The sequence below is a fragment of the Aulostomus chinensis genome, chromosome 2, assembly GCF_037954235.1.
Source record: "Aulostomus chinensis isolate RoL2024-O1b breed Wild chromosome 2, RoL_Achi_v1.0, whole genome shotgun sequence".
NCBI lineage: Eukaryota > Metazoa > Chordata > Actinopteri > Syngnathiformes > Aulostomidae > Aulostomus > Aulostomus chinensis.
Window position 1 is genome coordinate 10,573,630 of NC_141321.1, and position 16,607 is coordinate 10,590,236.

At 43.0% G+C, this 16,607-nt stretch overlaps 1 protein-coding gene across 1 annotated transcript in view; it reads right to left on the minus strand.

Annotated features, from left to right (window-relative positions):
- Positions 1 to 12,307: 12,307 nt before the first annotated feature.
- The window catches only part of kcna4 (potassium voltage-gated channel, shaker-related subfamily, member 4), a 74,180-nt gene continuing 69,880 nt past the window's right edge, over positions 12,308 to 16,607 (minus strand). The window contains exons 3-4 of the mRNA XM_086178959.1: positions 13,830 to 14,065; positions 12,308 to 13,025 (exon numbers count right to left, since the gene is read on the minus strand). The gene's annotated coding sequence lies outside the window, so the exon portion shown is untranslated. The remainder of the gene's footprint in view (positions 13,026 to 13,829; positions 14,066 to 16,607) is intronic.

Consider the following 16,607-nt stretch of genomic DNA (forward strand, 5'->3'; position numbering starts at 1 on the left):
CATCACAATAGCAGAAGACGCAACATTCTTTACATCACCGCGAACGTCATCGTGCATGTAACTCAGTGACACAGACGCTGGCGCGCGGTGCAGGGATGACTTCTAACAGGGTCCCTGGTCCACAAGTCAGCGTGTCTATTGAGCAGCTTTGTGGTTAAAAGTCACGACATGAGGGCAAACAAGATCAGGACATTGTAACTTTTTGTTTTGGGAGGACGTCAAAGTCATGTGAGTGTGATGTAGTTGGTGTTGTGCCTTTTTTACGTGCTTCAAATGGGATTTATCTTGCTGAACATACATTTGTACGTGTCATGAACTCTCGTTTGTCCCAGAATTTATTCTGAGTCTAAAATCCCATTGGTTTCCCTGAGTTGGCCCACAAACGCGTCATCAGCCCTGTGTGTCTACTCAGGGTATGAAGCCACACCTAACGAATATTTAGGCTTTATTTAAATCTCATGATCATGTTCACTGTATTTTCCCGTGCGTGCTTGTCCCTCTTATCTCGGGTTTAATCTTGTTTGCTTGCCAAATAAATTTAGAAAAAAAAAGATTTAAGAAATTAACCTTTTGCAAAATTACATGATGTTACCTGGTACATATAGTTTTTATATGACCAGCACTTTAAGCTCTAATTCTGAGGATAATTAGCTCGACATTATGAATGTGATCCACTATGTCACGTGCTGTATTATGTAGGTCAAAGTCAAACACTGATTGAGTTTTTATTGTTTAAACTCCACAACAGTATACCATTAATTGGCAGTAAATACAGTAAAATGCTCCAGTCCCACGGTATCTAAATGCTTGATATCATTCCATTTTATTTCTATCATACAAAGTATTTTTAAAATGATTCCCAGATGAAACAGGATTCTAATTATGAGCAGTCACACTCCAGGTGAGAAAACCCACAAAAGAAAAATGGAAGCTTTGAAAACCTTCAAGCGGAACCAGTCCGGAACTCATTAGATTGTCCGTGCATGGAGCAGCACAGACAATCCGATCCAGTCAGGGGACCTGGACCAGAACCACGGCTACATCCTGCCAGTCTCACTCCTCTAATCATCAATAGCAGTGAACAGGAGGCAGCAGGAAGCTCGCCTCGCCACACTTTTCCAGGGTGCCAACTCCTTTTTTGCTGGCACTCCTCCACTGCTCTTTAATCGTAGCAGACTTTGCTGAAACCTTTTCATCATTGATCAAATAAATGGTCAGCTGAGGATCCTGAAGCTCTGCTGCAACTTAGAGCTGAAATATATTCATGACTTTAAAACAAGCAGGGCACAGTTGGCCGGAAAGATGCAGGTTACATTTGATGGCTGTATCAAGTACACACGCTGCAGCGTTCTTGGTATAGGAACTGTTTGAATTTTTTTAAAACTGTTCGCCGTGATGTCATCGTGTGCCATTTAAAAACCTTTAAATCCTTTAAATTCAACCCTTAGTTTAAACCCCTGCGATCACTCCCAGATTTGTGAGTTTACTGAACTCTGAGCCGTTGTGGTGATCGGGAAATTCAGACAAGTCAAACCCGAGTCTGAGATATCGCCGTACGAGACATGACAAGATTTTTTTATTTTTACAAGTAAATGAAGAGGACCATTACAGACTACTTTGTATCAGAAGTGACCATATATGGATAAGAGGGTGGAGCTGGTACGCATGCTGCTTTATAGATCAACAACAAGGTAGCCACTACTTTGATGTTGTTGTTTCGTTGAGCCCAACAGGATATCTCAGGAACTTCTTGTGGGTTTTTTCAAGTTTGGCACTTAGGTCCACTGGGGCTCCAGGATGAATTGAAAAGATTTTGGTGGTCAAAGGTCACTGTGACATCACGCTTCCCCAGGGAGCACATGTCTAATTTTAATCTAAATGGGACCATTATTTAAAAAAAGAAGTATGCATTTGTTTATTTGAAGACTTTAAACAGGAGACTTTAGAATCATATTAATACCGGTGGAGTCGCCCTCTAGTGGCCAACAGACAGCACGCAGGTGGGGGGGTCAGTCTGCCCTGCTCTCATGTCTCAGGCAACTTTATTGAATATTTTTTTGTTCCCCGCTATGCAATCACTAGCCAGAACCCTTTTTTACCTCCCTGTTCCAAACCTCCCTGTCTTTTGTCTCACTGATGGTTTTGCACAGATTCATAAAAGATGAGATGAAATTTTATTGATCCCTGCGGGGAAATTCTGTCAATGAAGCAGCAAAGAAATGGGAAAAGGAAACAATAGACCATAAACTGTGCAAATACAGTGAAGGAGAATATATTGAAGAGTAATATACAGTATGTACAGCAGAGATAGTTGACGAGTTATGTGCAAATAAAACAGTTTGTTGAAGTCAGCTGTTAAAATGTCACTGGTGGATTTATTTGCAGTTGTTACAGTAATTACTTGACTGCTCACATAAATTTGAATTTGTTGATTTGAAAGCGTAAATCGTCGGGAATAAAAGACGATTCAAATCACGTCATACTGTGTTGTTTTTACTTGATTTGACGAGGTGAGGAAGGGAGCCTCAGGAACTCCAGAGAGAGAATACAGGAAGTCAGCGAGCTCTTACCTGAACTTTGTACTGCCATATGAGTGCATGTGGTCATGTGTTCTGAGGGTCATGTTGACAGCACGCCGCGTGTCCCAGTCCTCCTCCGTCCGTCTCTATGAGTGTCTGGTCTTTCTGAGAGTCACACTCACTCTGATGAACGCCAGGATGACTGTGTCCTCTCATCTCTGACTGTTAGTCCGGGGGTGGGCGAAGGAACAAAGGCATCCTCTCTGAACCTGACACCATTGTCAAGAAAGCTCAGCAATGGACTTGTGTTAAACGTCACGCATAAGTTGTACAATATTTTTTATTTGTCCAGCTTCCTCTCCTCAAGGCTACTAGCACGCGCTTACAACGAGCACACGCTTGATTTAGCTTCAGCTTCAAACAGAGGTCTGCACACCTGGAGGTTTTGCACAAAACTCAACTGCTTTTCAGGCATTTAATCTGGAAATGAAACAAATAACCACCATCTAACCTGTGATTAAAAAAAAAAAAGCACAATGTGACTTATGAGAGGTATTTTTCTGTGGAGTCCCAGAGAGATATCATGAACGCAGGCCAACACACGTCCGTTGAGGTCAGGGGTCAGATCCTCATGGAGGATGTCTGACAGTCCGAGCAAGATCGTTCACCCAAAAACAAAAATGCAGTCATTACCTACTCAGCCTCGTGCTTCTTAAAGACCACTAAACACAGGAAGAGGTGTTACAGTCACACAAATAAACAAATGAAGTTAATGGTACCCAGTTTCTAAGTGTTAAAGAAATAGAGAGTAAAATTAAGGCGTGAAGTCGCGTAATAATAAAGAATAATCATAATAAAATGCCTCCAAAGTGCCAGTGTGATGTCATCGAAGTGTCCTGAAGCCACAACGTGCCAAGTTGTTTTTAGCTTCACTAAAAACATGGCGTCATGGCTTGGAGCTCCAGGCTACAGCGAACAGGGAGGCTAAACTCATGGCATCAGGGATGTTTTTTCAACAAGTTGTCATGTTGAGGCTTCAGATGAGCAGCATGGAGGCATTTTGTTCTTTTTTTACATTTAAAAACTGGTCTTTGTTCACTTCAGGTGTTCGAGAGACCACTGTAACATCTTCTCTTGTGAAACTACACTAGAGTTTTGTGAATCCAAAAAAAAAAAAAAAGGTAATAGATGATTGCGTTTTCTTTTTTGGGTGAACTACCCCTTTAATGTGCTTGGTCATGGTGGCCCTTGATGGCTCCAGACACCAAACTCGCTCTCTGAATCCCTCATCCTCCACCTACCTGATTTAGAATAAACACAGGTGTGACTGATATCTTTAATGATGCTCTATTGCTCTGTTTAGTCGGCCTAGCGTGCACACCACCACCTGAATGGGACAAGGCCAAAAGTGACGCTAGCATTTCAGCTGCATGTCAAAATGGCCGACAGCTACATGGATTTGGTCACAAACGTTTGTTCTCCATGTGAGACTAAATAGTGCTGGTAGTAATATTAAACTGAAGCTTCGCATCGCACGATTTGTGTGACGTTTTCCCAACACTGAGCTCAGTTTAGCACCACTGATGTCAAAGCTCTTGCTGCAAGCTAGCAAAGCCTTTAGCTTCAGTGTTCAAGTCAACCCCAGACCAGCAGAAGTTTATTTGTGCGCTGGAACAAGGTCGTAGTTCTGATTTCTTACTGAAGTGCTGTGGGTAGAAAAGACCAGAAAACTTTCTGTCTGGACTTGTACATTTTTCAAATGAAACACAACTGCCATCCTTGGTCAAGACCTGCCGTGAAGTCATTTTTCACAGGACTGGCCCCGGCTCCTATCACGAGGGACTTGGACGGTTTGGAAATGAGTAACAGTTTGGCCATTTTAGCGACAGGTGCTGCACTGAACAAGTTCTCTTGCCCTCCCAAAAACCTTTTAGCATTCATATATTTCACTGTCAGCTACTCCGCTGCACCTCTGTATTACTCATTCAGGACCCAGTAGATCATTTATAAACTTTAATATTTTAGTAACTCTTCATTTTTTGCCAGGATGTTTTTGACAAATACTTATGTGCTTTTTGCACAAGACAAAACCAGTACATAGATTCAAACCATGACACATTTATTATATTTACTAAAAGCAATCGCAACTCAGCAGCTGCGCAATAAATTTTTTATGTTATGTGTTGAAAAACAGGGACTAACCCTGCTTAGTTCCACCAGTGGAACGTGGTCGCGGTGAAAGCAGGTTATTAACCATTTAATGCTATTCAAGAGTGTAATCATTTCACATATTTCTAACGGATTTGGATTAAAATTGACAGTGAAACATTATTATTTAGGGTGGTGTTGTGCTTGTGTTTTTAGGAGAGAAAGCGCAACGAAAAGTGTGGCAGCAGACAGATGCTGTGAACCGTGTGACCTTTTAAAAAGTAACTGGAGTTGTGTTTAAATAGAGCTTGTTGACAGTTTATATTTGCCGGAGCAATGTGATGGCAGGAGAAGAGAAGCCCCGGACAGCAGGAAGTGCTGATGGGACTTTCACCGTCCGTCCGCAGTGTAAAGTTGATAGCGAGTTCATTTGAATTCAGTCCGTCGTCGGCATTCACAGAGCAAAAGGCCACCTTGTGTTGTTTGGAAACAGCATCTGTGGACTGCAGAGGTCGTGTGTCTTGTGTACCCAAACATGTGGTGAGAAATAGCTGGCAGAGGAGATTTCAACATCACATATCATTAGACTGTAATTAGTAAAGTGGGCTTCAGGGACGGCGCTTCCCATCTGCCCCGCTTTGACATACCTCGTCCTTCACGTTCAATCACGAGGAGGGAAGACGGAGCTGCTGCCCGTCACCGCATCGCCTCTCACAGAGAGCCCCGTGAGCGTGGCAACACGGCAGGTGCCGTCAGCCTTTGTTTCAGTTTCATTCATGAAGTCTCCCTGTTTTTGTTTATGTGCGTGTTTGTAGTCGTTTCATTTCTTGTTTGGAGCTTGTTTGCTTTTACCTCCTTGTGATGGAAAATCTTTTAATTTTTCAGTGACTGTAAATACACATTAAAAACAAAAACAGATGGAAAACAACAGTTGGGGGGGGGGGGGGCTCAGAGAGGAGGGGTCCCTCTCCAGGTTCCAGCAACACACGGGTGATCAACTAATACACACATTTGGTGATAAAACATGATCATATGTGTAAATCAGACAATGTGTATAAATTTAATATGTTAAAACATTCACCTTTTTTACATGACGAAAAAGTTTATAATACAAAATAACGTTTTACTCAGAATAATCCTGTTTAGAGATGGTGCAGCACTGATGTGAAGAGACTCGAGCAAAAACTAACCAACGATAAATAAATCAAATCACCAACATGTACCGATGCTGATGATGAGCTGGTAGGAATCTGAAACACATCATGACATCTGTGTAACTGAAAAATACCCCGATACCCCAGCGCAGGTGTAGTTTCTCACTATCAAACTACAAAGAAACTAAACTTGCTAACTAAACAGAAATAAACGACTGCGAAAACAAACGTCGGAATAATTAACTGGCAGGTGAACATCATGAAGAACGGAGGGAACTGAACAGACGGTCTGACAATGAGAAGGACGGCATGGCTCAGAGGTAGTGTGGCCATCTTGCAACTCAAGGGTCGCTGGTTCGATCCTCACTTCCCCCAGTGACCAACGTCCAAGTGTCCCTAATTGCTCCTGATGGCCCTGTGACGGACTGGTGACCCGACCAGGGTGAACCCCGCCTCTCACCCAATATCAGCTGGGATAGGCTCCGAAACCCCCGTGACCTTTAACGGATAAGAGGTATAGAAAATGGATGGATGGATGGATGGATGGATGGATGGATGGATGGATGGATCTGACTATGATAGAAACAGAATCAAATAAACACAAACTGAAGGAGGGAGGGAGAGGAAGTATCTGACTGGAGGAGAAACCCTGGGAACAGAGCTGTGAGGGATGAGGACCGATGAACAGATGAGACACAGGTGAGCACAGACAAACAGACCAAGACAGGAAGTAGGGCAGACAAGACACAAGAGGGGAGTCATTTCAAAATAAAAGAGGAACTGACTGGATGGGGAGAATATGAAATGATAGAAAAACCAAAACAGGAGAGTTCAAACTGAGTCCAAGACTAAAAACCCAAACAAGACTGTGACAGTGAGGATGGTCTCCAAAAACTTCAAATAAACAACTACTATACATGGAACCCGCTTATATTATCATGATTGAGGTGTTCAAAGTAACTGATTATGTTAAATTAGAGAATAATGATCCATTAAAAAAAATAATGTAATTAATCACCCCTTGACCCCCATGAGTGGAATTAGCTTGCAAATGAAGAGCAGCTGGGAATTCTGGAAGACTTCATCCTCTAGAATGATCTGTTCATTTCTTCACCCATTTATCTAAATCTATATTATATCTGAGATATATATATATATATATATATATATATATATATATATACACACACACATATATATATATACATATATATATACACACACACACACATATATATATATATATATACAGACACACACACATATATGTGTACACTGGCTGATATATATATATATATATACATATATATATATCAGCCAGAATTGATACTCAGGATTGATAATGAAACTTGTCGTTACATAATTAATTAAATCAAATCTTTCATTGATTGTCAGTCTTAGTTATTGCACCCAGATGATGCACAGCTACCACCCGGCTGAGGTGCTCTTCCCCTGACCGGCCCGCTACGTCACCGTGGGGGGTTCTGATTGGACTCCTGGTCCTGCTGAAGTTTTCTCTGCAGCTTCAGGAACTAGCTCTTCTTGCTCCACTTGGCTGCTGTGCCGCTCTGTTGCATCATCACAAGTGTTCCATCCACCTAGCGCTCAGCGGGCCTGCAACCATCACAGTGTCTGCTCGTGTTGAGCTGAACGGACAGAGGACTATCTACAGGCTTCTCACTTGCATTGTATTACCCAGGATTCCTTTGGCCTGCTCATCTCCCTCTCCCCTGATCCACATTTGGCATGGCTGGGTGGTCATCTTGCCAGGGGAGAGTTGGGGGAGATTGTGTGCAGGCCCTCAGTATGGTCTCGTGTTTATGTGGAGCGGGGAAGCAGCCAGACGACAGTGGGGACGGGAGAGACCTAATTGCATCCCGGTGATGAGATGAATTGACAATCTCTCGGCTGCTTATTCACCAAAAGCCAACCGTGTCCGACAGCAACGCATCGGCTCTTTTTTGAATGAGTGCAACATACAGTGTGGGTTCTGAGGATGCGGCATTCAAATTGATACAGGATTGTAAAGGCGAGTGGTTTCTCCGCGTGGTTTTGATGGGTATCTCTTACCATCACGCTTCAGTGGCTCTTTTGCCTCCAGACGCAGTGAAGAGAAAAGAACACATCCTGCTGAACTGACAGAGTTTATTCTTTTGACCGTCAGAGCTATTTGTAAAACAACTATTCTTTGGTGGCAATCGTAGAAGCGTTCACTCCACATAAATGAAGCCAGACAACAGCGCCGTACACTGACAGCTTCTCTGGGATTTATGGGTGTGATATTCATGTGGCGGCTGCAGGTCGGGAAACATCTGACAAACATTTCTATAGCATTACCTCGCCGCCGTAGCGCTCGTCAGCTTCCCCGTGCCGCCTCCTTGTCAGGTGCTGCTGTCAGAGCTGCTGGTGTTTTTGCAGCTTTACCACCAAAAAAAAAAATCATTAGTGGAGGGAAGCTGGAATGAAATAAATGTCTTTTTCTGCCTCATCAGTAAGATTCGAACTGAGCGTGAGTTACGTAAGCACTGCTAAATTTATCAATGCTCATTTTATGCAAAGCCTGAGCTGCTAGGCGCAGACTGTGTGATGTTCAGAGCCAGAGCGAGGCTTTTGTTTCCCTGCGAGCCATTTTGATTTCTATTTTTGTGCCTGGAAAACAAGATTTTAAAAAGGTCAGACTAATTTTAGCTGTGTTTACTTGAAGGAGAGAAAGGCGATGTGTGGCTTTTGACTCAAATCAAAACAGACTTCAGTGGGTTTTTTTTTTTGTTTTTGTTTTTTTTACAGCTCCAGTTACGCCGGGGATTATAGTCAGAGTGAATAGCGGGCACATGCTACGTCGGCATATGGTGTTTGTTGTGTCGCTCTCACTCTCGGCTTGTGAATGAAGCAGAGGAGAAGACGGAGTGTGTTTATCTGCTGTGCACCTTGAGCGTCTGAGTCTCTCTGTCCGTCACGCTGAAGTCTGCCAGTGTCAGACGTTGAAGTGGTGAGTCTCAGATCTCACTCAGGATGTGTAAGACTACACCGAAACAAACACACACATTTGTCTTACTGCACTTCTGACAACCTTCACTCCTGAACCCCCAGCAGAACCCTCCTGCCTATTCCTAATGCCTCACTTTAATCCTGATCCTAACGTAAACTTAATCCTAATTCTGTCACTTGGCAGGTTGTTTTCCATCTCCCCTCTAAGCCCCAGGACTTAAAATTTGTCACTTGTGTGGGGTTTAAATTTTTTTTTTTTTCTCATGATTCGTACCTGCTTATCCTGCTCAGGGGTCACCAGTCTTACCCGAACCTGAGGATGTTGCTACAACCAAAGAGCGCATGGCTTCGTCTTAAAGCAATTCGAAAATCCGTAATTGGACGTTAAAGACCAGCGCTCACACCTGTAACCCTGTGTGCTGCTAATTCTAGCGCTATCAGAAAGTCTTAAACTACGCCATACTTGTGCTAATCAAGTGCAGCAGAATTCCAGCACTGAAACACCACCTGCTCCTTAGGACTTCATCTAAAAAGTGTTTTTTGTCTTTCAAGTACTCGCCAACAAATTTAGGCGCCGCCTATTTTGTATTCTTTTATTTTCTTTTTTTAATTTAACAGAAGAAACACAATGTACAATTTGCCAAAAATCTGTCTAAATCGATTTTTGAATCATACTCTGATCATGAACCCTCACTCCTCACAATCTACATTGACAATACATCAACGCAAATACAGCCTCCATAGCTAGCTAGCAGATGGGTTTCTTACCTGTCCAAAAGAATGCTGCTACTTGCACGTCCGTAGCGAAACCTTTTGATTCTTTTAGACTCCTCCAGTGAGCAAATGAATCCCCAAGAATCAGTCGTGTTGCACCGAGCCTTTTATCCTCCTCCCTCTTATCTATTGCTTGTTCTACAAACAACCTTTTTTTTTTAAGTGTTTTCTTTTGGCTCCATGCTCGTCCTCCTTGATGCTGCTCACCCAACACCGTTCCAACAAGGCGTTGATACCCACTTTAGGCTCCCTGGTCTTTGACGGACAGCTAAGCTGCCCAATCAGGTGCTGGAAGCAGGTTTTGATTGGGTGGAGGTAAATTTGGCCCTGCATCCTTTATGTATCAGGGATTTTGATGCTTCTTTTTTCAAAAATCATCGTTTATTGATTACCATCGAGACATCATGACAAACTCAGAGATTACAACAAAAAGTACATAGAAATCTGGGAGCGGCAGCACAGTGGTGCAGTGGTCAGCACTGTCCCCTCACAACAAGAAGGTCCCAGGTTCCAGTCCCGGCTCCATCACAGGATCTTTCTGACTGAGTCTCCATGTTCTCCCTGTTCCTGTGTGGGTTCTCTCTGGTACTCCAGCTTCCTCCCACAGTCCAAAGACATCAAGAGAGGACGAGGCTGATTGATACTCTAAATTGACTGTAGGTGTGACTGTGAGTGTGAATGGTTGTCTGTCTCTATGTGTTGGTCCTGCGATGGACTGGTGACCTGTCCAGGGTGAAGCCCGCCTCTCACCTGAAGGCTGCTGGGATAGGCTCCACCCCCCCACGACCCTTAACAGGATAAGTGGAAGAAAATGGATGGATGGATGGGTGGAAATCTGGGAGCCTACATCACCTTTAATCTACATTTAAAAATAAAACTGACTTTCTCGTCAGTTACACTGCTGACGCGTAAATGTAGTACAAGATGTGACTGTGTAGTGTTTTGTTGATTGTATCACAGTTTTTGTTTCTTTAAATTTATAAAGAGTTTAAAAGTAAGACAGGACTAGATAAGCATTTGCAGTTGTTTTCATGTTTTTTACATGGGAATCACATGTTACAGTGTTATACTGTTTACATTATTTCAGCTTGTAATGTCTTTTTTAAATGGTTTAAAATGAGAGAAAAATCCAACAACAAACCAGCATAAAAAAAATCTCGGCTTTTATGAATGAACACTTCCTGACATACCGGGCAGGACACGTAGCTTCATGTGGTCTGATCCTTTGTATCTCCATTAGTGAACCTGATGTGTCCGAGCTGCACTCTGTGGAAAAGGAGGTACACGGCATTTATTCTGTCAGAACGGACTCACCTCCCGCTCCCGAGGGTCCATGGTGACAGTACCACAGCCCAGTTTCACATGTTCCTCTTCAGCTCGGCTGATCTGTGTGTTTCATGACTCTGAGCATCACGCATCATTAAACATTTGCAACAATCAGTGTTCCCATGTTCAAAATGGAGGAGGGAGCTGTTCAGCGAGGAGCCGCTGGATCCCGATCAAACCTCTATGCAAGGGATGTGTTTTTGCCACAGCCCACACTGCCTGTTACCATGACAACAAACAGAAATTTCCCTTCTATGCACTCCAACGCTAAAGCCATCCTTCTCCTCCCTCCCCACTTCCCCGAAGTTACAACCAGCATCTCTCCTCCCAGCATCCTGAGGAGTTGGGGGAATACACTTCAATTGATCTGCTGGAGACAAGCGGAGCGAGAGCGATCACATGACTAATTCAGACGTCGGTGAGATCACTGCCTCGCTTCTTCTTCCTTTCGGTAGCAATTTGAGAGCGAGCTGTTCTGGCAGTGAGCGAATCACATCATCTTTTAACAGAGTGAATCGAGCTGCCTTTCACAAGCGTGGCGGTGCTCAGCGGTGACCCAGCTGTGTGACACAGGAAGCCCAGTCTGGCCCACACTGGAGGGATGAGCCAGGCGGAAAGGACACTCAGTCACCTGTTCGGTCCCGTCCAACACACCATCAGAGAAAACACTTTTTATGGTGTCCAAACAGAAATAGCTTCTCCTCCACCTTACCTTGGAGACGGCGGTGATGATGGACAACCAGGATTTACTTACACTCGGTGGGAGGCCCCGACACCAAGATACCAGACCAGACCTGGGCCTGTTTTGGACACTTCGACCTCTGACCTTCTTCCATTCTCACACCTTGAAGTGTTAAAGATGGATGAAGATCTGTCAGAGGGTCTATTCTGGGTGGTCTGCAGTTCTGGGTGCATTTGACAATGAGTGGCACTTTCTTTAAGTTAGACAAATTAAACTTTGGAAGGTTTGGTCAAATAAAATATGCAAGAAAACTCTCAAAAAGCATGAATATGTTCTAAATCTGATTGCAGTTTATTGTTTCTACATTAGGAGTTCACTCACATCGCTCTACTTTATCTGATTAGTAACTCTGTTTCTGATGAGCCAAACTGTGATTTCTTCTCACTTTGTGTGCAGAAAGATCTAAAAACGAACAAGCTGTTTAAATCCTCCCGAGCGGCTTTTGAGCCAGCGGATAAATCCACTGGAAATCATTGATGGTGTGATGCAAGTTGGATGATTTGGGATTGTACTTGTCCTCCGTGCATCTTTCTGCAGCTTTCAGCATTTCCGCCTCTGGTCAGGATGTTTGTGGATGTTTTCGTCGAGTTTTACTTTGTTGAATTGGTGCAACGGTCTGTCCATCCACTGATCTGTGCATGCAGGGAATATCTGTGCGTTCAACATCTCTCATTAAATGGCTGAAGAAGGAAAGAAAAGTCATTCCTGTCTTTTTGCACATAAGTTTTTGTTGTTGTTTTTTTTGTTTTTTTTTAGCCTTTCTGCTCTTCAGGGATTGATGTGGCGTGACTGCTGCTTGTCCTTCTCCCGGTGAGCCTCAGTATGAAACACATTCAAGCACAAATGGAAAAAGATATTTATTTTCTTAAAACCAAGCAGAAATGAAAACATTATCCGCTCTTTTTTTTCACCCATTTACCCGTAAAGAAAATCATAAAAAGAATATCTTTGTTTTATAAAGTATGACTAATTTACACAAGCAGGTAACAAGGAATTCCAACCAATACTAATCGATCAATTTTAAACTTCAGTTTATGTGGACAAGTAAAGATACATTAATTATCTCTAAAAAAGAAAACGGTTGTCGGTGTTTCAAAACCTGTCGTCATCCCTTGAAATACTGCGATCACCGCCTGTTGCAATGCGTGAGGGAAGACAGATGTGGACGACTGCTTCAAAAACAAGGACATAAAAGCTAAATTAATGGTGAAAAATTAAACAGAAAAAAGTAGAAGTTTGAATGATTCTACCTGCTGCTTTGGAGTCATTTTACACTTAAATGAGCCTTAAGCAGAGTTTCAGATGAGGAGGATTCCTGCAACATGCAGCGATGGACGTGTGGTGCTACGCTGTCCCTTCCTGTTAATGAATAACCTAAAATGAAAATAACAGATAATTCTTCTCCAATGCATCAAAACTAAATAAGTCAATTGTGTGGGGTAAAAAAAAAGCAGAGATATTAAAATGTAGGAGATAAAAGTAAAACAATGTCAGTAAAAAAAGGTATTTGGACTTTGTTGTTTACCACCCCTGAGTCTAAGCAGACAAAGTGTTTGACAGGGCTTCTGAGGTGATCGGTGCCTTTTTTCCATCAAAGGCAAAAACGTTGCTTTTCAAGAGGTAAATGAAGTAAAACGATGTTCAAACTGGAGGTGGCATCAGAGTCGGAATTGCCTCCCTGGGCCTCCTCGTTCAGCGTTGATGAGCGAACGCGCCAATCAAACAACAGCATTCTTCCCTCACAAAGATAATAATCTGTGTTCATTACCACAGTCAGAAGGGGAGCGTTATTGTTTAAATCGAGGTTAAGCTTTGTGAAAGTAAAATTATTTGTTTGGCTTCGTCTCCCTGTACAAGTGCAGCTAATGGAAAAGCTTTGGTCTCAGACGTTACTGGAGCAAAACTGTGAGATGCTATAATTGACAACACATCCATCCAGTGTCATTGACTGTCAAACTCAATAAATGGAGAGTGAAAGGAAAATGCCAGAGGAGTAAGTCCAAGGTCAGCGTCACTGGATCTGAGTGCAGAAGCTGGTAAATGTCCCCCTGCGGGGGTCTCAGGCCGGAGTCATGCGGCATTTGTCTGGCAGGAGACCTCCTGACATTTTCTGCATGTAAAAAGAACAGTTTGTCTATAGCAGCCAGCACAGTTGTTCCTGACAACGCTTCCACTCACCGTGCTGCGTCAGGACTTTGTACAGAAGCGAACAGGTATCTTAGGGGATTTAGATGATTGAGTTTCAGGTTGCCGGCAGTGTGCAGTGCAACAGCGTCGGCGTCGGCGGTGGCGTTGGGTTTCCATGCAGAGGGGAAACAGCGGACGGCAAATTTGCTGGCATGCCTCCAACCATGTGCCTAGATATTGTTCCCTGTCAGGTGTCATTTTACACCTCTGAGTGATGGGGCTCTTTCCTGGAACATAGCGACACAGACCATAGCAACTCAAGCTGAGACCAGCGCTAAGCCCGTCAGCCCCGTTGTCCCCTCTATACGTCATGTTTATTATTAAACTGGGAATTTTACACATTTGCTGCACTCCAAATACACCAAAGCCTCTTTACATTCAAGTGATTATAAAAGTTATTATGTGAATCTCAAGTTACAAAAGTGAAGATTTATCAGTGGGGAAAGGATGTTGTCCTAATAATGTGCTCTGTGTTACTCAACCCATAAAGTATAATTTTCCTTTCCAGTACTCACAGTTGTGAGTACTTGAAGTGTCTTGAGCTCAGTGAGGACATTTGGACCCCTGCTTGATGTCTTGTTGACTCCAGAATGCAGGAAACGTACTGTAAGCCACATAATGTATTTTTATCTTGAAGCCACCGGAGACTGAACTCGAACAACAGCGAACTGTCCAGAACATCACTTGAAGAAACTCTCAGACACATCGCCCACTGTATTAAAAGTATTCTTTATCTCGCCCTTTACTCAGTCATCCAAAAACACTTTGATCTGAGCCAGAAACAAATAAGTTCAATGCTTTCGGTTCTGCATGCAGAATGAGCAAGTATCCCTGCTTGGTTTTTAGCTCAAACCAACTTGTTTGTGGATTACTGAGCAGACAGCTGGATATAGAGGACCTGGATTATCACTGACGATGTGCTTGAGAGACCATAAACAGATGCTTTGAACAGTCTTTGCTGTTGTTACTTGTAGCCCTTCATTAGCTTCATGCTGATCCACATGTGGGTGGTGTTGGAGTCACCAAGAAGTCAGGAGGCTAAAACATGGCTGTGAGATCAAGATACCAAACACCGAGTCAGTGAAACACGAATTACTTTTGGTTGATGTATTGCTTTAACGACTGACCCAATGAATGAGAAGAGCTGAAACACCGTGGAACGCAAGAACAAAAAAGCCGGAAAACTCGTAAAAATTTGCATGAAATCCACGAATCTGTAGCTGCAGTGCATGCTGGGAGGGTTCCCGTCATGTCTATCAAACCAAAGCAAATTCAATCCAGATAAGAAAGAAGACATAAACTTCAAAGTTTTGTACTTTTTTTCCAGCGTGTGTGACGAGCCAGCCAACTGAATCAGGGTCTGGATGAACAACAGCCATTTACTGCCATTGCTGTGCACATTTGTGTACGTGCTTCGTTGATTGTTTAGAGTGGACGTTGTGTACTCTGTCTAGTTTTGTGCAGACAGCTGTAAAGGGTGAGCTTCTATATATATATATTTATATATATACAATTTACCTCACTGTGACCTGATCCCAGAGTCATTCGTCAGCCTTTCCTGGTGCATGTCATAAACAGCAATCAGAACCCCCCTCAAAGATCTGTGCAATGTGATAAATAACATTTGTAAGGATTTGGAATGTTTCCTTCTGGCCTTTTGGTGAAGGTTGCATCCTCGCAGGAGTCTGTAGCGGCGAAGCAAAGCACCGCCTTGCTGCATTGTGTCTGTCACCAACTTGATTGATGAACTGGTGTTTGTCCAAGAGTCAAGTAATTGCACCATCGCAGACCCATTTAAAATATTTAAACAGTGTTGAACATGTGTGGCTCGGGCATCGGCTTTCAAAAGCAGCCACCGTGAAAGGCCACGGTAGCTGAAAACGTTCTGTCACCGCGATAATCGGCCGCTGCTGACAGAGCTCATTCTGAGGAAGGACAGAAGTGATGCGCGCAAACATCTCACGACATTTCAACCAACAGAAAACTCAGACGTTACAAGGAGCCAGAGACAGAGCTGGGTGGTATTTCTCTCTACTGTCCTCAGTTTATTCATCAGGGGGTTTGTACTTCTGACTGAAACTGACTTTACTCTTCATGTTTCACTTTAATGACGATGCCAAATTACGACTTAGAAGAATAGTCAGGCAGCAGAACAACCTTCCTTCATCCCACGAGCTTCCGTCCTCATGGCAATGTGAAGCCAGCAAGTGCTGCTAATAGAGATTTGGAGCAAATTAGCTCAGCTGTCCAAAGTTTTGTACAAAGTTGGTAAAAACTGTCAAATAATAGAAGCACACTGCAAAAAAAAAATCAGTGCTGACAACACCTTCGTCTAATTTCTAGTCAAAAAAATTTCATTACATAATTACCTTGATAGAAGACGATCACTAGACCAGTAGAACCTCAGTTAGATGAAGAGAAGAAACCTTAAACACATTTTGCTCCGTGCGTTGGCAGGTAATGGAGTCCTGCAGAGATGACGCGTGTTTGTAGGGAACCCAGAAGTTGGCAACGGTTCCCTCCAGCACAAAACAACAGGATTTTTACATGGAGTTTGGATTTTTGCAGAAAATAAAAAGGTTTGTGACACTTGTGCATTTTTTGCAGCAAGATTATTTTCTTGAAGATTGTCACATGATTTATTTTTTCCAGTGTAAATGCGACCGTTAGAAGTAAACTACCCCTTGAAGTGACTTCACCATAACTAGCTTTGTGCTTTACCCCTCCTGGAGCTGCTCTTTCGATTTACCGAGATCTTTTATGTGACAG